Here is a 25,994-nt window from a genome sequence, read left to right as displayed (position 1 = left end):
TTAAGGATTGTGGCTGTGAGGGCTTGGCACACATAAATACACTGAAGGTGGTGGCATTGCTGTTTTGTTTACACCAACACCACCGGTGCCCAGCACAGAGGCACAGAGCACTCACCAGCAAGTGTGTGCTCAGCGGGCCCCTCTCCTGCCCAGGAGAATGACCAGTGTGTGAAAAGGCTCTGTAAGGAGTGACACTCCATTCTAAGTCGTAATAATTCTAGTAGTTAACACTCTTGATTCTCCCTGCCTCCTAGACCCAAGTCATCCCAAAATGTGCTCTGCCCACTCTTCATTCATGGAACGAAAGTTTACTAAGCACGTGCTATGTGCCAGATGACGCGCTAGCTGTTTGGGACTGAGCAGTAGGTAGACATTAACACAGAATTGTATCACCTCTCCTTCCTTCCTTCCCTTCTTAAAGGCCAGCCTCCTGTCCCTGCACACAGGTGGCCCCACCTAAGGACGGGGAAGATGCCATTTGCACCCAGGTGCTCATTCCCTGGGCAGGCAGCAGGCTGCAGCCCACAGGCGCCCACCCCTTCTCCCTCTCCAGCAAGCTGGAAACAGGAACATCTGCCCTGTTTTTAATCCAGTTGCTAGTTTTAAAGTCAAATATTGTCAGCTCCCCGAGAGCAGGGATCATGCCTGCCCTTTTCACTGCTGTTGTCACCAGCATTTAGAACACGGCCTGGCAGAGTCATTCACCCACTTAGTTACTCACTCTTTCATTCCTTCACTCAACAGATACTTATCAAGTTCTGCTAAATGCCAGGCTCTGGGGAGACAGCCGGACTCGGCCCCAAGGAGCTCCTATTCTAGCAATGGAGGAGGGGAGGGAAGTGGGGGTCTGAGGGTTGTGTTAGGAGGTAACCGTGCCTGGAGTTGGCTGATTCCTGTGGAAAGCCCTGATTCACTCTATACTGTCTCCGTGATCTGGGCCAACCCTTCATGCCTCTCAACCTTAGTCCTCACCTCTGCAAGTGAGACAATAGTATCTGCTTCGGAGCCACTGAGAGCAGTGCTATGGTTACTAAAAGAAGAGGAAATGGAGAGTTGGGGGAGGAGGCGACAGGTTGTCCTGGGGGGAGGACATTGCAGCCACTTCAGTTACTGGGGCCTTGGTTCCCCTCCAAGGGGGGCCCAGGCTGCAGCAGAGAGCAAGAGCTGGAGAGAGGAGTCCCAGCTCCAGGCCTACCCCCATGTGATCTTAAGCAGACCATCTCCCCCTCTCCACATCAGTATTCTCATCTATCAAATGAGGATGGAACATCGACCTCACTCATCCTAAATATGTGATACCAAATCTAGCAAGCTTGTCACGATGCTCAGTCAACAATTATTGACTGGCACCTACAATCTGCCTGACCCCATGCAGAGCTCTGGAAACAAAGTCATGTAACAGCTAATCTTTGCCTTTTACGGAATGCATGATGCCCCCTAGAATCAAACAGAGGAAGGTAGTTAAAATTTGAGGAGCTATAGTGTAAAAAAACAAACATCTTCACAGACATGATCTTATTTAACAACAGTAATAATAACAAGCACTTATATAGCACTGAGTATATGAGGCCAGTACTATTAGGCATCCCATTTTACAGATGAGGACATTGAGGCTCAGAAAGGACATCCCCAAAGCTGGAATTCAAAACCAGATATGACTGATGATAAATCCTGTCCCTTTATACCAATCAGAAATCACATTTAAGTAAGAAAATACAGTCGATGGTACGATCCAAGTGCTACCTGCACCAGTGAACAAGATGGGTAACTACTGTCAGATTGGGTGAGATGGGCCAGGAGTTGGATCTGATGCCATGGAGGGCCCCATCCCACCCAGCCCTTTGCTGGAATCAAGAGCAACAGTGGTGGCCTCCAGAGAGGTGAGGGCATGCCTTCACTGGGGTCTGGGGCTCCATGCCCGTTCAGCAAGCCAATTCCTCCAGAAGCTCTCTCCTCAGCCCTCAACCTCTTCTCTCCTCCTCCAGGAAGGTGTGGTCCCTGCCATGCTATCTGCTCTGCTCAGTGACTGAAGGCGCCTGCATCCCAGCTCTGCCAGGAAGCAAAGGTAAGGGCACTGCTCAGCACCAAAGCCCTGGATAGTGTGTTCAGGGCATCCCCTCACCCTTGGAGCCCTGATGAAGGGGGCATGTCTTCCCTCTGCGATTGCCAAGAACAGTCCTAAGATGGAATGAGATGGATCAATTGGGCACTGTGATGGAATGGGGTTTACCTTGCATTTGCAGAGACATTTACAACAGAGAAGCACTTTCTTGTGCATTGCCTTATTCAGTGCTCCCCAAAAAACCTGAGGTGGATATTATTATCCCCAGTTACAGAAGAGAAAACTGAAGCTCAGAGAGGGAAAGGACTTGCCCAAAGACACGCAGCTGGTAGGTAGCTAAGGCTGAATTCCCAGTTTTTTCATGTCTGTATCCCAATGGCCTGTGCACATTGTAGGTTCTTGGTACATGTTTGATGAATGAATGAATGAACTGATGAACTGCCCAAGATGAATGGAAAGGCAGCTGGGCTGGTATTTGGCTCTGTTGTCGCTGTCAGATCCTGTGCTCTTTCTGCTGAGCCGTGGCTTCCTGCACTGATGAGCTCAACATCCCCCCTGCCACCCCCTCCCCAGCCCAGGATCCCAACCATCTTATGGGTGGAGGAGTCAACCTCAGCTCCTCTTCCAGGTGGCTGGCCAAGCTCAGATCACACCCGGCGTCCCTCATCCACATCGCCTCTTCCCCACCACCCACAACCAGTAATCCAGTGTGCATAGTTGTAAACTTGTTTCTTTAAATAAACAGTCTTGAGTTTCATACCAAATAGTCTCTTAAGAGGAGGAACGTCTCCAGGCCACCTCGTATTTAGCATACAGTGAGCCACATATTTGCACAGAGAGAGTGTATGTGGATATAGAGATCTCGATCGCTATAGATATCGTTGCTCATCCAGATGGGAGCTATTTATGATGCTGAGTCATTCGCAGAGAATGCCACTGAGGAATTCCAGGCTGGGCTCTGAGCCGCAGCATCACAGACCTCATGGCTCTCTGCCTCGTCTTTACTGTTCACAAATGAGAGGTGGGAGGGGGGCCTCCCCTCACAGGGCAGGGACAGAAGGGGACATTTTGGCCACAGGAAATGAAGACTTCCTCATAACCAGTTCCTAGTGTAAGTTATTCTCCTCCATCCAGAGCACTGCAGCCTTAGGGATCATCTTGTCCAATTTCTTCATTGTATAGGAAAGAAAACTGAGACCCAGAGCGAGGAGGGACTGGCCCAGTGTCACACAGAGAGTCGGGGACAGAGCTGGTGCTAAAGCCCAGACCTTCTGGCTGCTGTCTGGGGTTTCCATACTCCCAGCAACCTTCTTCAAGTTTTGTCTCCAATGTCTTGGCATTTCCTCTTGCTGAGGAGCTTCTCATCTTCCAAAATCTGGAGATGTCATTGAGCACTTGCACCTTTGGGCTCTTCCAGGACAAGAGCTGACTCCGGCTTTTTTGGGTACTCCAGCCCCATGCTTAGTGCAAGACCTGCACACACTGGGTGCTCAATGCGTGTGTACTGAGTGTTATGTAAGACCAAACTCAGTACCAATTCCTGGGAAACCCATTTGGAAAAGCACCCATCTATCTCCACCCTCTCTTTCTTGTCTCTAAGCCAGTTCCCTATCCATGCAAAAATAGACTCCCTCCCACTCACCACCCACCTCTGCCCAATTCTATAATGAATCAATTTTATTAATAGGCTTTGGGATGGAAACTTGACAAAGGCTTTTTGTGAAAGTCTCGCTTTATCTCCCTATATAGTTCTCTTCTGAAAGAATTCTAATAAACTGGTCAGGTGGGATTTGGTCTTACATAAAATATTCATTAATCCACTCTTTCCCTCCATATAGAATGTGTTGGTTTAAGCATTCAGTGATCTCTTTCTGTGTTGTAGATTCTATTCAATTGTTCTAAGAGGCAGTGGGATGAGGTGGAAAGAGCACAGGCTTTGGAATGAGGGCCAAGTTGAAGTCTAGCTGGCCCCTTACTGGTTTTTCATTCACATTGATTACGCTGAGGATTAAATGAGATAATATATGTAAGGTGGATGGCACATAGTAAGTGTTCGATGCAGGTTTGTGAATAAATGAATGAATGATTATGAATGATTGACTCAGGACCCATATGAACCAGATCTTAAAGGTGGAGGAGCCAGCTGACTCTGCAATCTGAGTTAACAAAGTCATACTACCCAGGAAGGGTGGTTTGAAAAGTCTTGAGAAGCAAACTTCAGGATTAGGATGTTGGTTGGCCTGTCTCCAGGCCAGAAAGGAGGATCTTTATCCAGCCCCTTGTGCAAGGGGTTCCCTCAGCTCAAGAAAAAGTTTGAGTCTGGAATCTGGGTTTAAAACAGAAAGCTCTTTGAGAATCAAGATTGTGTCATTTTATTGCTGGATTCTGCCTTTCTCTCAACTAGAGCCTGGCTCAGGGTGGTGTGGAATAGGCAGAGAGGTCCACAGCACATATTCATATAGTGAAGATGAGGTGCATTGACGTGAGTTGACCTGAGTCGACTTGGCTTGAATTGACTTGAGTTGTTCTGAGTTTACTGGCGGACTCAACTCTTGGGCCCACCGAGAGAGAAGCTTCCCGGAACTTGGACTTAGCTAAGACCTGGCTCGTCTCATAGCACAGAGGAGGCTTCACAGGTGATGTTCTGGGGACATTATAGAGTGTTCCAAAGATGGAGGCCTTTCAGAGAGGGCCAGGGCCATAGTCAGCACTGAGGGACTGGATAGCAGTCTTGGCTTGGTCAGGGGGCACCACAAGGCTAAATGTCCCCTAGGAATCTTTAAAATCTATTGGAACTCTGCCAGGACCTTTTCATATGTTTAAGGCAATAGATGCCTTTCTTACTGGCATAGAAGGATCTTTTTGGGGTACCCACTTCAGTGGGAGGATGGCCTCCAGGTTGGAAGGTCAGTTAGGCTCAGCAATGAGGAGAGAAGACAGGGTGAGGCTGGGAGCCAGGCAGAGTTTCATACTACAGATGCTGGGAGCATTGTAAGTGGGTCCTCCCACAGAAGCGAGGGTTTGGGGATCTGAGTGAGATGTGATTCGAACTCTAGACTTATGTCGGGCAGTGTTTGCTGAAGGGAAGATGATCCAGAAATTACATTGGGAAATCAGGCAAGACCTCTAGCCTCATCATGCAGAGGGCAGCCAGCACAGCTCGGGCCCCTTGGCCAGGCCCATCCCAGGCCTTGCCCACCACAGAATGCAGCCAGCACCTGAGGGAGATAGGAATGAGAACACCAGTGAGCTTCAGGTGAGCAGGGGCTGCTCACACGCTTACCGCACTTGACCAGTGTCTGTCTCTCACACGGGTCTGGGAACCCACCAAAGGAAATACATTCCATTCCTATCATACCCCTTTGTACCCCCTAAAAATCTGGGTACACATTATAGACATCAGTGTTTGATGAGTGAATAATCAGGTCAGAGTAAGGTTTAGAAAGCCAGTGGAAGATTTCAAGATGGCAAAATGGAAAATTTCAAGATTTCAAGGTGGCCAAGGTCCAAGGTACAGATGCCTAGCCAGAAAAAATAACATAGACCCAGAAGCTGCCCCTCAGGAGTTTGGCTCATGGAAAAAACAATGCACTAAATGGAGCCAAGGGACAGGGTTGTGCAATGTGGGCTTGAAATAATATTCCTCAGCATCCTGGGCTTCTAAGAAGGGTTCTCAGGGCCCATTACAGGATGGGTTTAGGGAAGGGAAGGCCTCAAAGAAGAAGCCATGGATCCTCCAAACCCATTTCAATCACAAAAGCTTCACTTTTATCTGTTTTATATGTTGGATTTCCTCCTATACTTTTACTTTTAAAGGATTCTTTTGATTTTAAAAAGTGCATTTTGGAAAGTACTGTCATTGAAAGAGCCTATGCCTTTGGAGGTAGACTGGGCCCAGATCTCAGCCCTATCCCTTTCCACCAGTGGAACTTGGGGCAAGTGTCCCTTTGAGCCTCCACATTCCCAGCCATGAGCCACCCTCCCAGGGCTGTGTGAGCACAGCTAAGATGCTCTGGTACCTCCCAGAGGCTGGCACACACATGATCGATTGATGCTGTACAAGATGACTTTAGGTGGTATCCAGATGAACATTTATTATTTTAATAGCTCGCAAGTGATGCGTGTTAGAAAAATATAACCAGCACACTAAACTGTGATTTATGGAAATAATATAGCATTTCCTTTGAAAATAAAATCGTGATCTTTTTAAAAAGGCAAATCAATTTAAAGAGAAATACTAAGTGATAAGGCAGAAATCATGAAGGTGGCACATAAATGACTGAAATTTGGGGGAAATTGAGAGAATCTATGTAAAACACCAATCACAGTGTCTGTCACTTAAGAAGGGCTCAAAAAGTTAGTTCTTATATCCTTGTCTTTATTTTAGCTCCCTGGGGTGGTTGAACCTAGAACCATGCTCCAAAAACAAAACAAAACAAAACCAGAGTTTCCTGGGGCAAAGTAGGTGCCCAGGCCCACTCGGCCTGGAACAGTGTGGGGTGGCCATGAGACAGGCAGCCATGGATCCAGCCCTGGTGGGCAGAAGTGGTCAAGTGTGACCAGGGAGCTGGCCACAGATGCACAGAGCAGTCAGAGGCTGCTGAAGTAGCATTTCCCACAAAGCGGGCACAGACCATCAGGGATCCATGAGACAATTTGAAGAGTTATTCAGGCACAAATTAAATAGCACTGGGAGAGAGTGACTGCCTTTTCGTTTGATTATATCAAGGGGAGAGTCTCAATTGAAGGTTAGCCTCTCCTTAGCCATCTTGATTTCCTTTCCAAGGAAGAGGCTCAGACTTCAGCCGGCAACAGTAACTAGCTGGAAGTGGATAACGATGTTTTATTTGCCATGTATTTGTGTTTTACCATGGCCTTCTATTTACAGAACAGGATATTGCATTCCTGTTTATGAGAAGGATCTTATGTTCTCTTTTCAAATATATGTATTAAAGGTCAAAAAATGAATCTGTTACTCTTGCTAAGTATAGAGTGAGTAATAGTAAATGCAAGATGTACATGAGGAAAATAGAGAGAACGGGTGTATGACTGAGGCAAGAGTAACCTGGCAAAGGTGTTGCAAGGGGTTCCGTGGCTCCAGAGCCCATGCTGGGCCCAGAGGCAAGGATGTCTCCAGGCCCCACCACAACCTCCGGGGCAGTTCTTGTCCTGGGGAGGGCAAAGGAGGCCCCATCTTAAGAAGGAGGGAGATTGCTGGGCAGTGGCCCAGATCCTCCTGCCTGAGCCGGGACAGCAGCCAGGCCAGCAGTCAGTGAGGTCAGGGCTACCACCAGAGGGTGGATCTGAGACAGACCCCAGGCCTCTGGTTTCTGGCAAGGTTGATTACATCCAGAAGGGAGTTTCATTTAGACGCTGTGATCCAGTGGTTGATCACAACCTGGATTATCCATGGCGGCAGGAAGGAGCTGAGGGACAGAAAGAGGCAGCCTGTGTCAGCCTGGTGTACAGGGAATCAGATGTGAACCTAAACAGTTCACAGCAGCCCTAGAGAGGGGCTGGGTGTAAGTTAGGGTACACTGATAGCAAGCAACAGAGACTAACTCTGTCATACTCAGACAGAAAAGGGGGTTATTGAGGTTATCAGATGGTACCCAGAGCCAAAGGGAAACCTGGCCACAGGGCTCAGGAAAGGACCACAGCCAAAGCTGCACAAGGGGTCTGGAAGCAGGGCCTGAGGCCAGTTTTGTCCAGGTCCCCTCTGGGATGCATCAGCCACAGCCATTTTTTTCCTCCTTGTATCACTCGGCTCATGAGTCACAGCCCCAGGAGGGAGACAGCTGGCCTGGCGTGGGGCCCGTGTCCTCCTCTTGGCCAGCCAAAAGCATGGAGCCTTGATGGGACTGCTTCCAAGACTGAACGTGAGGGAGGGGTGGTTCCCAAAAGGAAAATTAAAGGGCTGTCACCAAAGGGAGGAGGAGTGGATTCCGGGCAACTCAAACCAGCAAATGTCTACCAGGAGGATCCCAGGGAGTACCAGCCACTGTGGTCTCCTAGGCTTCACTCTCTGGGACTGTCCCTGAGGCTTCCTTTCTCCCACCCTGCATGGACCAACGTCGCCATCCCAGTCTGGGACCAGTGGTCCGCTGTACCTGAGTACGGTGGTGAGCTGCTGCAGGGAGGGTCTTCCGATGGGCTGGGGACCCTAGGGGAAGGGTGCTGGGCAAGCCCAATCCTCGGCCCCAGGGCTGAGAAGGATCTGCTAGGCTGAGGATGTCTAATGAGAACTGACTCACTCAGGGGCTACAAACCTCCCGTCAGCAGGATCGGGGGGAGCACATGCATGAAGGAACTGTGACAGGGAACAGACATGCTTAGCTTGGGGGACAGTTGCCGTCCCCTCCAGGGAGTGGAGTTACCACTCCAACCGTTACCCCACAGGCACGTGGTCCCAGGGCTGATGGTTACACCTGTACGGATTTGTTTAAGAGAAGGCACAAATCAAAAGTTTTATGCGAAACTCCTCATTTTTTAATATTATCAATTAACAGGAAAACAATTAAATATTGTGTGGACCAAACAATATGTACCACTAGTTTGTGACCATGGGGACTAACTTCTATTCATCCACCACAACTAAGATGAGACATCAATTCCTCCAGGAAGCCTTCTGTGACTTGCCCCTCCCTCTGCCTTGCCACCCATTCTTTGGACTCCCCACAGACCCTGTATTTCCTTTTGTCACAGCACTGACCCTCTGTTACTTTGAGTCCATCTAAAGTTCATTTGGTTTTGTCTGCTGCTTTTTGACTGTAAGCTCCTTGAGGAGACCCACTGTCTCTTGTTACATCTATGCCCAGCATCGTGCCTGACACACGTGAAGGACTGTGGCATTGATGGAAGGGGGCTGTAGGGACTGCAGGTGTCAAGGTTATACTGTGGCAACAAGTTAATCCTGAAACCCTGTTGTGACTTAAGACAACAAAGATTTGTTTCTCCTTTGGATGATGTCTTCTGTGGAGCCAGCAGCTCTCCAGGCAGTTTCCTTCCAGTCGGTGACTCAGGGATCCAGGCTGGTTCCACCATTATGCAGCAGGGGAAGAGAGTGAGTGGAGAATTCACAGTCCCTCCTTTTTTTTTTTTTTTTTTTGAGATGGAGTCCCACTCTGTCACCAGGCTAGAGCGCAGTGGTGCAATCTCGGCTCGCTGCAACCTCCACCTTCAGGGTTCATGCGATTCTCCTGCCTCAGCTTCCCAAGTAGTTGGGATTAAAGGCCCATGCCATCACACCCAAATTTTTGTATTTTTAGTTGAGAAGGGATTTCACCATGTTGGCTAGGATGGTCTTGATCTCCTGACCTTGTGATCTGCCCGCCTCAGCCTCCCAAAGTGCTAGGATTACAGGTGTGAACCACCACGCCAGCCGACAGTCACTCTTAATACCTCAGCCTGGAAGTGACACTGATTGTTTCTTTTCACAGGCCGTTGGCCAGAACTAGTCACACGACCTATCTCACCATCAGGGGCTGGAAAGATGGGTAAGAGCGCACAAGAATTCACTGAGTTCATGTTCTTGCAACACAAGCCCTGACCTGCCACTGGCAGTGCTGGGGAGCCAGGGGTCCAAGAGGAGGACTTGGGCTATGGGTGGCGCAGAGGCAGCCAGGGTCCAGTGTTCAAACCGGGAACCAGAGGTGCCTCATGGCTGGTGCATGAAAGCATCTCTTAATTTGCATGTTTAACTCAACACATCCTAAAAAGTGGGAAAAGAGTGGGGAGAGAATTTCATTAATCTGAGCTTTCTACCTTTCCTTATTTTTCCAATCAGTAAACACTAGCAAATGAAAATCAAGTTGTTGGAAAAATAGAAGTCAAATGTCAATGGGCAAACTTTTCAGAAAGAAATCGCCACCCGGTCCCTTCAACATCTCACGTGGTGTCCATGGTGACCCAAAACTGACTGCAGCTGCTGGAGGGCTCAGACACCAGTGCACTCGGGGATACGGACCCTCACTGCTCTGACAGCCTTGGCCAGACCATGGCCAATGGCAAGTCAGTGGGCCCCACTCCAGGGGACTCCAAGACACTTGCCATGCTTTCTCCAGGCTGTGTCACAACAGCAGATGGTTCTCTGGGATGGAATCACAGGATCTTAGATGGCTCTAGAAAGAGCAGAAGCTTAGAAGCCAGAAAGATCTGGATTCAAATTCCAGCTCTTTCCTAGTAAGTCAGATTCCTACTTAGCAAGACCCTTCACCTCTCTGAGTTTCAGTTTTATCATCTGTCAAATGGGTACAAGGATAACACCTACCTCCCTGAACAATTGTGCATAGTCTCTGACATCATGCGTCTAATGGACCTAATGCACAGTAGGACCTCAATTGATGTCATTGTTTTTCCTTTTCCTCCACTGGGGTCAGAAGGACTCAGTCCAACCTCCCCTGACTGCAGCCAGCCAGTTCCTATTTATATACCTCTGATGACAAGAAGCTCACTGCTCTTCCTACTGCTCCCCTCCTCCTGCAAGCCCCGAGCATCTTCCTCCATTTTTTAATTACTCCCACGATGTTTGTGAAGAGGGTCTGATGTCCCCATGGACTGGGTTTGAGGGGAAGGTGCCTGGCTCACTTCTCCACCTGGCTGACTAATCACAGCCTTGGCCTCAGGAGTTGTGCGGGGGAACTGAGTACAGTGAGGATGAATTAGGTGAGGGGAGCAGTGTAGAGGAATGTGTATCCATTTCTGGTTCACAAAAGGAAACAGAGAAATCCATCACACATGGGAGACAGGATCAGGACTGGGGACATTGTCCCATAGAAGAGAAATCTCCAGAAGACTGCCACAGGACAATGATGGAGGTTCAACCTCGGGTTAAGTGTGGGGAGCCACAGAGGGGAAAACAAGGAGCCTCAAATAAGAGCAAGGCTTCCTTCATTCATTCTGCAAGCATTCTGTTTCTCTACCCTGCCCGGCCCCAGGCTGAGCATAGAGGCAAGAAATGAATCCGTGGCAGACCTTGATCTTGGGAGAGTGGACAGGCACGTAGATGATAATATGGAAACCATTTGAGTATTGCTGAGATAAAGGAAAGTTCGATGGGGCCTGTGGGAGCTCAGAGTGGAGGTAGTTGGCCCACTAGGGAGGGGGAAGGATGAGGAGGCAAACAGAAAGTGGGGAGAAAAGGGATGCCAGCTAGAGGGGCACCATGGGCAAAGGCACAGAGGTGAAAATCAGCCTGCTGTGTGGAAAACCCGCCCCTTTCTCTCGTGCTTGAGCAGGGAGTGGTGACAGGTGGGCTGATGCGCAGCAAAGGGCCTTGCAGACAGCCACAGAGCAGAGACCCCGCCCCAGGCTAGCAGGAAGCCATGGAAGGGTGAGTTGTTTTTCATTTTTGTTTTTTCAGGAAAAAATTACTGAACTATAACCTACGTTCATAAAGTGCTCCTAACATATGTTTACAGTTCAATGAGTTTTCACAAAGTGAACACGCCCATGTAACCTTCCCCAGCTCGAGACACAGAAACTTGCCAGCATCACAGAAGCTCCCTTTGCTCTCCTTTCCAGTCCCCATCTCCCTGAAAAAGGAGCTGCTGTCCCAACTACTTCTTTTTTTTCCTTTTTTCTTTTCTTTTTTTTTTTGAGACAGAGTATCGCTGTGTCACCCAGCCTGGAGTGCAGTGATGCGATCTTGGCTCACTGCAACCTCCGTCTCCCTGGTTTAAGCGATTCTCCTGCCTCAGCCTCCCGAGTAGCTGGGACTACAGGCATGTGCCACCACGCCCGGCTAATTTTTGTATTTTTCGTAGAGACGGGGTTTCACTGTGTTGGTTGGTCAGGATGGTCTCGATCTCTTGACCTCATGATCCGCCCACCTCAGCCTCCCAAAGTGCTGGGATTACAGGTGTGAGCCACAGCGCCTGGCCCTGACTTCTAATTTCATAGATTCATTGGCTGTTTTTGAACTTCATGTAAATAAAATCACGCAGTGTTGGACCCCACTCAGCAGCATTGGAGATTCTCTTGAGTTGTTGCATGTGGTTGTCATTCATTCTCATTGCTCCAGTAAATCTCATCGTGGGACTAGACCAAAATGCAGTTCTAGTGTTGATAGCCACTTGGGTTGTTTTCAGCTTTAGACTCTTGGGAGAAGCGCTGCCATGAAGATTTTTGTACGTGTCTTTGGAAAAACACATGTACACATTTCCAGGGGGTTTATGCCAAGGAGTGGAGTCGCTGCATCACAGGAGATGTGGGTTCAGCTCTAACAGATACTGTCAAATGTTTCTTCCAAAATGATAGTAGCAATTTACATTCCCTACTGTAGCTACTTGGTGGAAGTTCCAGGAATTCCAAAACCCTCACCAACACTTGGCATTTTCCGTCTTCTCCATTTCAGCCATTCTGGTGGATGTGTAGTGGTTATCGTTGGAATTTTTATTTCCCCAATGACGAGTAGGTTAAACACCTTTTCATATGCTTCCTAGCCATTTGGACATCCTCTTTCCCAAAGTGTCTATTCAAGGCCCTGGACGGGGCGGGTCAAGGTCTGCCCTTCATTTTAGAAAGCTATCTCCGGCAGCCAAGTGGAGTGACTGGGACGTGGGTGTCCTGGAACCTCTGGCTGATACAGGGGCATCTCTTAGGTACCAGGCTTCATTGGCTTCCTCTGCCTTCTTCACTCCTCACAGCCACCCTTTGACCTCACAGGTCAAAAGTGTTATGAGTATTTCACAGATGAGATGGACAGGCTCAGAGAGCTGAAGGACCTGCCCAAAGTCTCGCAGAGGGTGCTGAGAGGACAGCTGGGATGTCCTCAGCCTGAAGCAGGCAGCCCAGGGAGGAATAGAACAGAAGGGAACAAAAGGAAGGTGAAGAAGCAGCTACAAGGACATCTATCTCACTCCTCATTTTGCAGAAAAGGAAATTATCCATCTCTCTCCCCAATTATCAATCTCTCTCCCCAATCCTCCTCCCCCTCTCTCTGCATCACACCAAAAGTCCCTACGGAGGTGAGCAGCCATCTGGAGGTGAGTGTCCCCAGCCTGACACTGTGTTGGAGGCCCAGAGATGTGAAGGGGGCCAATCTGGTTAGCTCTTGTCTCTGCCACCACCCACCATGTGGTCCTGGACTGGTCACGTCACCTCTCTGAGCCTTGGGCTCTTTACCTGTCTCAATAATCCGTTCCTCTGTGCCTTGTGGGGAGAAGTCACTGAGGCAAGCTGATGCTGTGCCCAGCAGGGTGCCTGGCATAATGCAGCCCTTAGTTTACTTGGCACACACTCATTCCTTCCCCCCGACACTTCTATGACTAGCGGGGCTCCCTGTTCTGCACCGGCCCCCTCTCTCCGGGTAGCAGGGTCAGCCTCTTCACGTCTCATGCAGCCACAACAGGCCACTGGCAGGTTCCTCACTGCCTGAGAGCAGGTGTGGCGGGCCCGGCATGGCATCCCCTCCCTGCAGGACCTCGTCTCCCCGCAGCTGCCCGCGCTCAGACTGACAGCCACACAATGAGTCCCAGAAGGGCCTTTCTCCTCTCAAGGGCTCTCATCTCAGAGCCCAGACGCCTTTATTTTAGGAGTTATGGTTAGTAAAGTGCTTCATCAACGCCACCTCCAAGCAGCACCCCCACCCCCTATCACACACAGCACATGTGAACGTCTTACCCGCCCTGTCCTTCCACTCCTTCATCCGCGCTGCATTTCATGAGCATCTCCAGGCACTGTACTAGGCACCAAGAGGCCCACCAGCTCCCTCCCTTTGTGGAGTTTCCTCTGCATTGAGAGAAACAGACAATAAACAAGTAGCAGGACATGGTAAACAGGATGACTTTGGATGATGCCCAGGGCTGTGGAGATGACGAAGAAAACTATAACAGAGAGTGACGGGCAGTCGGCCGCTCAGTCCCAGAGCAGAGTCAGGAACTCCTAGGTCCGCTGCCTGGGACAGTGTGTCCTTCTCTGGTTTGGGCTCTTCCTGGAGGGAAGAGTGACACTGCAGACCTCCTGGGGGTGGACTCAGGATTTGGCAAAAGATCCTGGCTGCTCCTGACCCCTGGCACTTCTTCCATCCACCAACTTCTCCCCTCCCACCCCATAGGATTTCTTCCTTCCAATCCTACTGGATCCTGAGCAAACTGAGTCCGTTCCTGATGGTTTGCCCATCCCCGGGGCAAGGGCAACTGAACCTCAGACAGGGCCAGCAGAGATCCTCAGCTCTACACAATCAGGACATTGTGTCTCCCTTGTCGGGCCTCCACCTTCTGTCTCTCCTTCACCCCCTTCCTGACTCAGTCTCTCTGTCTCTGTGTCTCATCTCGCTTTTCCCCTCTCCAGCTTCCTGCTACTCACCTTCTCCTAAATTTCTTTCTTTCTTTCTTTCGTTCTTTTTTTTTCTTGAGGTGGAGTCTCGCTCTTTTCACCCAGGCTGGAGTGCGGTGGCGCGATCTTGGCTCATTGCAACCTCGGCCTCCCGGGTTCAAGTGATTCTCCTGCCTTAGCCTCCCAGGTAGCTGGGATTACAGGTGCCTGCCATCATGCCCGGCTAATTTTTGTATTTTTAGTAGACACGGGGTTTCACCATGTTGGCCAGGCTGGTCAGGAATTCCTGACCTCCAGTGATCTGCCTGCCTTGGCCTTCCAAAGTACTGGGATTACAGGCGTGGGCCACTGCACCCGGCTCTAAATTTACTTCTTGTCTGGACACTCATTTCCTTCAAATAAATGTATGTATTTTTAAATGCACCGAGCCCCTACTGGGTGCAGGCATGAGGTGAGGAGCTTGGGTCTAATCAAAGATGAGTAAGACATGGACTTCCCTGCAAGAGAGATGAGTCATGCACCTAAATAAGGGAGGTGAAATGGGGAGGCTGAAAGTGGCCAGAGTGATAAAGGAGACACTGATGAGGTCTGCAGAGTAGGAGGGTTCCTGAGGGCTTCAACGAGGAGGTGACGTTTTTAGTCACCTTGAAACACGATCATGCAATGAAACGTGGGCTGACTCTGGGCCTCTCCTGTGGACAGTTGCTCAAGGACCAGCTCATTTGCCTGGAACATAGGGAATCTGAATGTCATCTTTCTTTCACTGTACAGTTCTCTGATCTGACTCACTTCCTTACCAACCTCACCACCTTCTCCTTCATTCTCTCTTTTATCTGTACTTCTTTTCTTCCCCACCTGTCCCTTCACAGACCACAAGACGTACTTTCAAGTTTTGTCCTCAATTTCCTTTTCCTTCCTTCCTTTTCTCTCAAGTCTAAGTCTCACTCTCCAGCATCCTTCCTTCCTAACCTCCAAGGTGCCCTGACATATAGACTTTGATGTCTGACAGACCAGGGTCTCAGCTCCGTGGCTCAACTCTCTAAGCCTTCATTCTAAGCTCTTTAGACTGTAAGTGACAGAAACCCAACTGAAGACGGCCTAAAGGGAAAAGGGAAAGTCTCATGTTGCTGAGTCAGACACACTTGGCCCCAGGGCTTCAGATGGTGACCGCAACACTCTATCTTTCTACATCTCTCCACTGCCATCCCCCATGTTGGGCAGGCCTTCCTTTGCAGAGTGGGAACACAGCCATCTCCTTTCTATCAGCTGAGCAACTCCAGTGAAAATCGGGCACCCATCCCAGTGGTGTCAGCAAAGCTCTGTAATTGAACATCAGTGGACTCAGTCCTAACCCATTCCCATAGCCAGACCTGGGTCCTTCGCTATCACACGGAGCTGGTATTGATGGGATCCTGCCACCCAACCCATAAAGACCATGAGTGGAAAAAGGGAACATCTTCCCAGAGAGGGGCCTTTTCACAGTTACGAAAAGAAGGGGAAATGGTTGTTACTAATCAAGCTCCTTGAGCAATGGAGACAAGGAACACAGGGAAAGGAACAGATTCACACCTTCTTAGCTCTCAGGTGTCATCTCCTCAAAAGAAAGTCTTCTCTAATCCCTTAAGGATGTGTTGGGTGCTTCACCTGTGCTCTAGCAGCACTTTATGCTTCCCCTATTATCATACTTTTCACGTTTATTATACTATTCTATTTGCTTGTCTGTCTTCTTCACAGGACTTTAAGTATTGTCAGGACAAATCAGTGCCTGTTTTGCCTATTGCTGTACACCCAAGGTTGACAAATGCCAGACCCTTAGTAAATGATGGATGAATGGGGGGACGGATGGATGAATGGATGGATGGATGGATGGATGGATGGATGGATGAGTGAGTGGTGAGATGGATGGGTAACAGACAGCTGGATGGGTGAATGGATGGATGGTAGGATAGACGAGGGTAGGTGAATGAATGAATGAGTGGTTGAGCATATGAATGATGGATGATTGGTTGGATAATGAGTGGATAAAGGGATGAATAAATAGGTAGATGGATGGATGAATGATTCGGAGATAACTGGTGAGATCAGTTTGGAATGGGCTTAGCCTGAGCTGCCTGTGAACACAAACAGAGCTACCCCTCAAGTTGTTGATAGATGAACTCCAAGTTCAAGAGAGAGGTCTGGGCTGGAAACAGAGGTTTAGAAGCTATTAATACAGAGACTATAATATAGTGGATCAAGGTTACAGGGGAGGAGGCAAAGTGGGGGAACCAAAATCAGACAGTACCTAAGTGACACTTGAACTCAGGGCTGTGTGATGTCAGAGCTTGCTTTCCTTCTTTCACTTTATGGCAGCTTGGCCACTACTTGAGGTGACAGCACAGAGTTAATGTCTCTCCCTCTCCCCTCCCTCCCCCTCCTCAAACCACTCAGCCAGAAGGGAGCAGCTGCCTGGGAGGACAGAGAGACAGATTATGTAAACTGTGATTGCCACCCACAGGAGGAGGAGGAGAGTGAATAGGTATTGAAATGCACTTTCAATAATGCATGTCCTCCTCCGCACAGGCCTGGGGCTCGGTGGGGAGGAGAGGATCCTTAAAGGGACCGATCCTCCTGTCCCCAACACCCACAGGCCCCCGGCCAGCCATACAGGTCCTCTGTGCACAACTGGAGGGCTCTATGGACATCCACCCCAGGGGTCCCCAACCTTTCACCCTCAAGGACACCTTTTTTTTTCCCCCTCCTGGCTTCAGTGGATTTGACTTTTTAAAGATTCTGTTTCCCAAACATGCTGCATTTAAGTCATGATTAATTCATTTTCCCCATTTTTTATTAATCAAAGACACTTAACTGCCAGTCAGAGCTTTGATCAGCAAGAGGTAAGCCACGAGGTGAGGTGATGTCATTCCAACCCAAAGCTAAGAAATATAGCAAGCAATATTGCTAGGCAGGCCAACCTTGCTGTCGGAAAATGCCCTCTCTTCTTCTAACCCCAGAGATAGAAGAACCCCAGGCTGGGGACCAGGGATCCTGCCCAAGTCTCTCTCATTTCCCAAAGGAGGAAACCAAGGCCCAGAAAGGCAAATGGACTTGCCTGAGGCCACGGGATCAGTGAGACCTAAAGGCTGAGGTTTCAAATGACCTAGAACTTGGCAGTGAAATAGGCCAAGCAGGGGACCCGAAGGTCAAGAGCAGGGCAGGAAGGAAGAGAAGTCATGAGAGCCAGCACCTTCATTGTGCCCACTAGAAAGGGTCTACCACCTTGTTCTCACACAACAACTGGGAAGGCTGAGATTGACATTCCCGTTGCGCAGAGGAAGAAATTGAGCATCAAAGAGGCTCCATGGTTTTACATAATCCACTCAGCTGGGAAGTGAAGAATCAGGATTCCAGCAGGTTTGTCCAACCGACCGTGAAACTCTTTCCACCTCACTGGCCTGGCTGGGACGGAGGCAAGGAGATCATTCAGACCAGATTGGCATTTCTGTTTGCCACTCACCAGCTGTGTGAATTTGGCTAATGATCTCACCCCTCTGAGCCTCCATTCCCTCCTCTGAGGAACTGGGATAGCATCTAATGCCTTGAGTGATGGTGGAGGATAAGAAAATGGGGTTAAAGAAAATGGGGCACAGAAACTAGGGGACAGAGAAGCTTTAACTTGGTGAACTGGATCGGGCATAGTGGCTCATACCTGTAATCCCAGCACTTTGGGAGGCCGAGCCGAGCAGATCACGAGGTCAGGAGATCGAGACCATCCTGGCCAACATGGTAAACCCCGTCTCTACTAAAAATACAAAAATTAGCTGGGCTTGGTGGCATGAGCCTGTAGTCCCAGCTACTCAGGAGGCTGAGACAGAATTGCTTGAACCCGGGAGGCAGAGGTTCAGTGAGCTGAGATCGCACCACTGCACTCCAGCCTAGCGACAGAGCAAGACTCTGTCTCAAAAACAAGCCAACAAAAAAGAAAAAAAAAGAAAAGAAAAAGAAAATAGGTTACAATACTTAGAAATGGCACCCTCTCGCTCCATTCCCTCCTTTTCTAGTGAAAAACTTCCAAGCTGGCAGAAGCCAGAGTGTGAGATCTGATTGCTCCTGTCTCTGGGGACCTCCTGGGCTGTAGTTAGGAAAACTTCACCCTCTTCTTCCCCTGCTTTCAGTTAAAGCGACTGTTTTCCTCTGGTTCATTGATTCTAAGACAAGGGCTGAGAGTGGGATGAGGGTCTCTGCCTGTAGCTTGAATGCTCTCCTGGTCACCACCATCTGCTTCCACATCTGGTTTTATCGCTGGGCGGGAGACAGCTTGACCATTCCCATCACACTCCTGGAAACTCCACTGATTTCCCCAAGGCAGTCTAATGAAGCTGGAGTGGAAATCTCAGCTCCCAGCAGCTAGAGAGGGTGACCCTGCTGGACTCGCCACAGTTGCTCCTCCTGGGCCAGGTGGAGGTGGAGTAATTGACTCTCTGGTTTCCCCTGGAAGTGGTTTTAAATGAATAAGTGAAAAAAAAGAAAAGAAAAGAAAAAAAAACCTGGTTGAAACCTGGTAACTGGGGAGGGGCACTGAGCAATTTCTTGGGCAGGAATTCAGCAGATCAGAAGCTTGTGCCAGTGGCGTGGGCTGGGCTGAGACTCAGGGATGCACAGGGCTTGGTGGAGACAGGATGGGAGCACTGACTAGGAGCACCACGCAGTTAGAGGGCTGTGGTAAAGGTGTGTGCAGGACGCTGCAAGAGCCCAGGGTGGGCGCCGCTGACCGAGTGGGGAGGATAGTATGGGTGAGGTGAGCTTCGCAGAAGATGGACCTTTGAGCTGAGCCTGGTAAGAAATGGGGAATTTCAGATAGTGCAGACAGATGCAAAGACGGGACCACATGAGAACATTCTAAGGAGGAGTCCAGGTTGTTTGAATACAAAGGGATGGACAAAAGGTAGGGCAGGAGCATGGGGCTGGGCCAGATGGTCAAAGGTCTTAAATTCCATTCCCAGTGCAAAAGGACTCCAGGCTTTGGTCATGGTCACAGCATGAGCATACCTGGGGTGAGACTAGTGTTTAAGAAAGATCTCTATGAGAATCAAACTGGAAGCAGACGTTCCCAGGCAAAAGCGATAGGCCAGCAGGAATCAGACGGACCCTGAACTGGGCTGGAGAGATGTTTGTGGCGAGTGAATGGGTTGAATTTGGTGGCTGATGGGATGTGGCAATGAGACAAAAAAAGGAATCTCCCAGGATGGCACTTGCTTTGGGGCCCCTACTGGCCCCTCTACCCTGCTCAGGGTGGGGAGAGAGGACCCACCAATGCCCAGGCCAACCCAGGCTTCCAGGGAATCTTGGACAGGGAGGGCTTCCCATCTCCTACTCCCTCAAAACTGAACTTACTATTTGTATTCTTGAGCTGGTCAACACACTCAGTTGCAAGTGAGCGAAATCCAACTCAAAGTGACTTTAGCGAAAGGGGGAATGTGCTGGTGTGTGTAATAAGAAGCTCGGGGGATGCTGCTTTCCCCTACAGTTGGCTCAGGCAGCTCGAATGAGGAGAGCAAACTTCATTCTCTCGCCCTGTCTTGGCTCAGCTTTCCTCTGTGCTGGCCTCATGTCCAGGCAGGCTGTCTTCACAGGGTGGCCTCTGCTGCTCCAGACTTACAGTCCCATAGTTCAGCAGCCGCAGCAACAGGAGGCTCCAACAGCCCCATCAAAAGTTCCAGAACTGAGTCTCATTGGCCCCTTTGGGGTCACATGCCCTTCCCTGCACCAATCACTGTAGCCAGAGGGTGGACTACACTGATTGGCCAAACCCTGGTCATGTGCACCCTATGGGAGACCAGGCTGGGGCCTCACCCTGAACTAAGCCACACTGAAGGAGACTGCGGGAGGAGCAGCTGCCCCGGAGGAAATGGGGATACTCTTTCTGAAATAAAGGGAAATGGTTGCTTGATTGCTTTTCTATAGCAGCGGAGGGCAATGCAGAGTGGCCCCTATTCTTTCCAGCATCTGACACCCATATAATGGTTTCACACCCAGGCCTCTTCAACACACCTTTAAAGTCCAAGAGATGATGGCCGGGTGCAGTCGCTTACACCTGTAATCCCAGCACTTTGGAAGGCCAGGGCGGTTGGATCACCTGAGGTCGGGAGTTTGAGACCAGCGTAGCCAATATGGCGAAATCTTGTCTCTACTAAAAATACAAAATTAACTGGGTGTGGTGGTGGGCGCCGGGTGCCTGTAATCCCAGCTACTAGGGAGGCTGAGGCAGGAGAATTGCTTGAACACAGGAGGCAGAGGTTGCAGTAGCTGAGATCACGCCATTGCACTCCAGCCTGAGTGACAGTGAGACTCAGGTCTCAAATAAATAAATAAAGTCCAAGAGATGAACCAGCAGGGAGATGCACTTGACCTTGTGCACGTTTACAAAAAAACCAACTGCAACTATTCATTCATGGACACAGCTGCCTCCTGTGTGCCCTGGCCAGCCCTGCCTGTCAAGGGTGATATAAAGACCCAGACTCTGCCCCCAAGGAGTTTACAGTCAGTGGAGTCTGTTTTAGGTATAATTCCTGGATAATTTAGTAGAGTCAGACTTACTTTCCAAAAAATACACTGCACTGCATATTTTTTTCTGGTATTTGGATGATTTTATTTGCTTTTAGATTAACTGCCTCACATGAAAATCATGAATTGAAAAGACCTTTAAAAATTCGCCATTTACTTCTGAGTCAATTTTGTCTTCACTGATAAAAAATACCTAATATCTATTGCGCGTCCTCACTGAGGCAGCCTCTGGGAGTTTCATGGTTTATTCTCTGGAAATCCGCATCTGGGTCCTGAGAAAGCGTGGTGGTCCCTTCATGGACTAAGAGGGTGAGGGTCTGGAAACTGTTCTATTGGAACAGCGAGCTGCAGAATGATGGTCTGGACAAAAGACAACTCAGGGGCACGTGATCTCTATTGTCTAGCGTCTGTATGTGGAAGCAATGCATGTTAGAAGGTAGAGAGTAGAAGTGATTGGGAATAGATTTTTAGCTCAACATGAAAGAGAAATATCTAGAGACCAGAGCTATTGCAAAACAAATAGACTGCGGTATAAGCTAGTGAGCTCCTCATTCCTGGAAGCGCATAAACAGGGACTCTGAGGTGGGAAGTTAGACCAAATGACCTCAGCCTCTTCCAACTGGAAGATTCCTGAACTATGGGCTGAACGGTGTTTGAGTTTTGGCTCAAACACTATTTTGCTCTGTGGCCTTGGGTGAGGCGCTGTCCCTCTCTGAGCCTCAGTGACCTAGATAACCCCCATAGCTTCTTCCTTTTCTGAATACTTTGCCTTGCTCTTGTCAGATATTCACACCTGCCTCTGCACACTCAGGCAATTTCTGCCCCGTGCATATTTCGAGGCTCCAGAGCCTGAGCAAATCAGCCCACCAAACCCACAGGTGTGAGGCAGCTTCTGTCTGCGCCTTCTGTTCCTAGAGAGGCTGTGATTCATGCCATGGGACGCCTCCCCCATCTGACAGGTGGAGAAGTGAGGTCTGGGGGAGGAAACCAACCACTGGAGCTGGACGCACTTCCCCCAAACACACCTGACTGCGCCTCTCCCACCCCACCATCTCCCTGTCCCCATTATTGGCCCTCAATCCACAAAGGACCCTGGGAATAGGCCTCTTCCCACCACATCAGGTGAAGGGCAGCCACAGAGGCAGATGCAGATCCCAAGATCTTGGAACTGAGGAGTGCATTTTTCCCACAGATCCCTCCATAAGCGGCCTTAAGGCTTTTTGCGTTTGAGTTTTACAACAGCCCTGCAAGGCAGGCATCACCATCCCCAACTTCTGGGGAGGAAACTGCGGCTCAGCGAGGCCAGCAGTTGTCTGAAGCCGGCTGGTAAATAAGCTGCAGAGAGCACCGGACCAGGCCCACCTGCTCAGCCATGCTCCCTCCCGGGGGATGCGCAGAGGCTGACCTCGGGAAGAAGGCCCCGCTCCCCCAGGAAGGGCCCCCTTGCCAGGACAGTCAGCCAGAGCCACACCTGACCCCAGTTCCCACTGTCACTCTTTGCCAAAGGATGGAGGGGACTAGGTGGGCCTCGAGCTCCACCTTCCCCGGGACCTCTGCTGGGTCTTTTGGAGAAGCCACTTGCCCCACTTGCCCTCTCTGAGCCTCCATTTCCTATCTGAGGATTCCATCGATCTAAGAAAACTTCTGGCTAAACAGAGTCACAAAGCGTCCTCTACCCCTTTTCTGCCCGGAGATGACCCTGTCATGTGGGGAGCAGAAGACCCACTGCACAGATGAAGAAACGGAGAGGCTTTAACTTGTGCCCAAGATCACACGGTTAGGAAGGCACAAAGCCAGAGATATGGTCCTGACCCTCACTACTCAGGCAGTGCCTGCCCAGGACTCTCATGCAGACCTAGCCGGGGCCACAGGACTCACAGGGACACGGCATAAGCTGATGACACACTTGTCACTGGGCTCCACCAGCCGCCAGATCCTCCCTCCCTCCCAGGTCCTCACTGAAGCCAATTTCTGCACCTGAACCTTCTGCTGTTGGTGGAAGCCGGTCGCAGGTCACGGCCTAGCGGTCTCTCTCATCCACCAGTGTGGCTGTGGCCCTCCGTGCTCTCTGGGGTTCTGAGAGCAGAACTGTGTGGTGCTAGGTGATCCAGAAGAGAGGCAGTGAGAGCTGGAAGGGCACGTGAAGGGCAGTGTGGGCAGAGGGACAGGCAGGGAGGGCACTGCTGCTGCAGAGCTGCCCTGGTTCCCTGCCCCCGGCGGGGGGCACAGCCCAGCAGGAGGGAAACGATGGGACCTTTTGTGGCTGAATTTTCACAACTCATGAGAGAGGAAGAGATGATTAGCCCATTTTTCAGTTGAAATCACTGATGCTCAGACATGAAGCAACTTGCCCAGGGTTACACAGCCAGGGAGCAGCAGAGCCCAGGTATGAACCATCACGCCTGTCTCCTTCCCCGGCCCCGGAGGTGCGTGATGCCCCCTAGCAAGAGAGTGAAGCGAGGCAGCTCTCCTCTAGGAGGGGGAGTTTTAGGGGTGAAGCACCCCACCCCCAGCTGTCCAGCCACCCTTAGCCTCTTCCTCTTTGCCACAGGCCATGGGGCACTAACAAGGACTCTGGTGGTCTCTTCAAGGGACCCTCATATGTAGATCTGCAGGCAGGCAAGTGATGAGCACAATCCAGTCTCTGGAGTCCTCACTCCCCAGAGCTTTCCTGGAAACAGCAGGAAGCTATTTTTAAAGCAGCATCCGCAGGCAGTAACCTGGGAGATGAGTCTCCCTCCAGAGCCTCACCCCTGTGGGCTGGGGGCAGCGTTCACCCTGCTCACAGCTCAGCCAGGAAGCCCAGGTCTGGGAAGGAGAGCAGGGAACATGTCACCTGCCAGGGGAAGCAGGTGGGTCTGCTCCAAATGAGCCTCGATTCTACCAACTGGAAGGGGCCTCAGAGCCCAAGGGAAACGTGCATGTGTTCGTGCTCACACACTTGTGAGTGTCAGTGCGATTGTGAGCATGGCTGGGGGTGCGCGTGTGTGCGTATGGCAGCTGAGTGTCTCCATATCCTAAGCAGGCGTGACATTTAGGCACAAGCGCGTCTCTGTCTGTGAAAGCTGGTGTGCTGATGTCAGTTTGCCTCTGTGTGTGTGTGTGTCTGGGTACATCTGAATCTATTTGTTCCTGTGTGCATGTGTGTGGGTGTGAGTATGCATCAGTGTTTACGTGTGTCTGTCAGTCTCCCAGAAGCCCTGGAAATAAATGGGCAGAATTTTAGAAGTAGGAAGAGCATTCGCTCTCTCCAGCTCCCTCCCTTCTCTCCCCACTGCTCAAGTCATAGAAGGGAAATCATAGCTCAGAGAGGGGAAGGGACTTGCTCAAGGCCAGTCAGCTGCGGAGAGAACTGGAACCCAGATTTGCTTCCTGGCTCCCAGAGCCCGTCTACTCAGTCACCCCATTCAGGCTTCATTCCCAAGGCCAGACGCTGTTCCCTCCTGCCTGATGCAGGTAAGAACCAACAGGGCCTGTCTTCTCCCTGCTCTTTGACTTGGTTGCTGAGCAGGGAGATGTGTCTGACACAAGTGTCTCTGTTACGGGCTCTGAGCAGAACATTGACTGTGGTTCAACAAACCATAGTCTGCTGTTGGGGCAAAGCATGAACAAAGCCTACCAGCTGCCCAGCCCTGGTCCCGCAGAGATCCCAAGAGAGGCCAGGCATGGCCTCTGCCCTCCAGATACCCACAGCTCAGCAGGAAGTCAGAAAGGTCAACCAAAAACTATGACATGGGATTAAACATGCCTAACGGAGGCATGGACAGAATCCCAAAGCAGCACAGAGGCAGAGGCAACTGATTCTGCCGAGAAGGTCAAACAAAGCTAGTGAGGAGGTGGGCAAGATTTGAGTTGGGATTTAAGAGACAAATAGGTATGTCAGACATGGAAAGAGAAAGAGCCTTCTAAGCTGGGGGCACGAGTTATGCAAAGGCAACTTATCCACTTCCGACACTTTGTTCTAAAGAGGTCCAGCTCCTCCCTGGTCTACCCTAGACCTCTGCTGGCTCTGCCCTCCATGTCTCTCATCTGTGCTCCTATTATTTCCACCATCTGGAATTTATTCATTCCTTTAGCAAATATGTCCTAGCCACCAAAAAGGTTCCTGGCCCTGAAAGTGATACGGGAGATAAAGCTGTAATTTTGAGCATAGTCTCCATGTCTGAAGGCAGGAGATGGGGGTAATTAATCATCAATCAATGACAGCTCCTCATTTCCTATGTGCCTGGCCCTGTGCTCAGTGCCGTGAGGAATGGAGAAGACCATGAAAGCTCACTGAGCACCATGCTTGCAACACAGAGAGTTAAGTCTTGAAGGCCCCATTTCTGGAAAAGGAAGTTGAGGCTCAGAGAGATGACCTGACTTATCTGAGGTTGCACACAGTGCTGAGAGCTGAACCAGCTCTGTGTGATGAGTGTGGGTTCTTTCTGCCAGGCTGGGCTGCCTGCCTTCACAACCAGAAACATGGGCGTTGGAAACTGCTGCTTCTGCTGTTCTTTTGCCTATAATTGTCTCCTTAGTGGGCCTGTGACGCTTTCAGTTATGTTCCTTTGTAAATGCCAGACAAGCTTGGGGACCCAAGGTAGTAAGGAGCTTGTCTGCCAAAGAAAGTGGAATCAAACCTCCCCTTCCAAGGAATCTTCCAAACCCAGCAGGTTTGAGGTTAAAATTGGAGAGGGCAGGAAACTCAGGGGACAAGACTGGGCCCCTCAGTTGTCTGTACCTTCCAGGAAAGCACCTCTTCCTGAAACTCTGATGCTCAGACCAAAAGAAGGGAACATGCATGGAGAGGACCCAGGCAGGCCCCATACACAAAGCCCTTCGCACTCTGCTTGCCTCTTTAACGTGAGCTAAGAAGAAAGGATTAGGCTGGGCGCAGTGGCCCATGCCTGTGATCCCAGCACTTTGGGAGGCCAAGGTGGACAGATCTACCTGAGGTCAGGAGTTCAAGACCAGCCTGGCCAACATGGTGAAACCCTGTCTTTACGAAAATTACAAAAATGAGCTAGGCATAGTGGCAGGCGCCTGTAATCCCAGCTACTCGGGAGGCTGAGGCAGGAGAATCACTTGAACCCAGGAGGCGGATGTTGCAGTGAGCTGAGATTGCGCCACT

At 50.2% G+C, this 25,994-nt stretch overlaps 1 protein-coding gene across 3 annotated transcripts in view; it reads left to right on the top strand.

The window, feature by feature from the left end:
• CPLX2 (complexin 2) overlaps nt 1–25,994 on the top strand; it is an 86,471-nt gene that overhangs the window by 13,157 nt on the left and 47,320 nt on the right. Inside the window, exons 3-4 of one of the 3 annotated variants that reach the window (XM_011990168.1) lie at nt 1,986–2,065; nt 2,331–2,390. The exons of 1 other annotated variant lie outside the window; for it this stretch is intronic. The gene's annotated coding sequence lies outside the window, so the exon portion shown is untranslated. The remainder of the gene's footprint in view (nt 1–1,985; nt 2,066–2,330; nt 2,391–25,994) is intronic. One more of the 3 variants, XM_011990161.1, reaches the window with a different exon arrangement.

The sequence above is a fragment of the Mandrillus leucophaeus genome, unplaced genomic scaffold (assembly GCF_000951045.1).
Source record: "Mandrillus leucophaeus isolate KB7577 unplaced genomic scaffold, Mleu.le_1.0 Scaffold372, whole genome shotgun sequence".
Taxonomy (NCBI): Eukaryota; Metazoa; Chordata; class Mammalia; order Primates; family Cercopithecidae; genus Mandrillus; species Mandrillus leucophaeus.
Note: the sequence above shows the minus strand (reverse complement) of the source record. Positions and strands in the feature narration are given on the sequence as shown.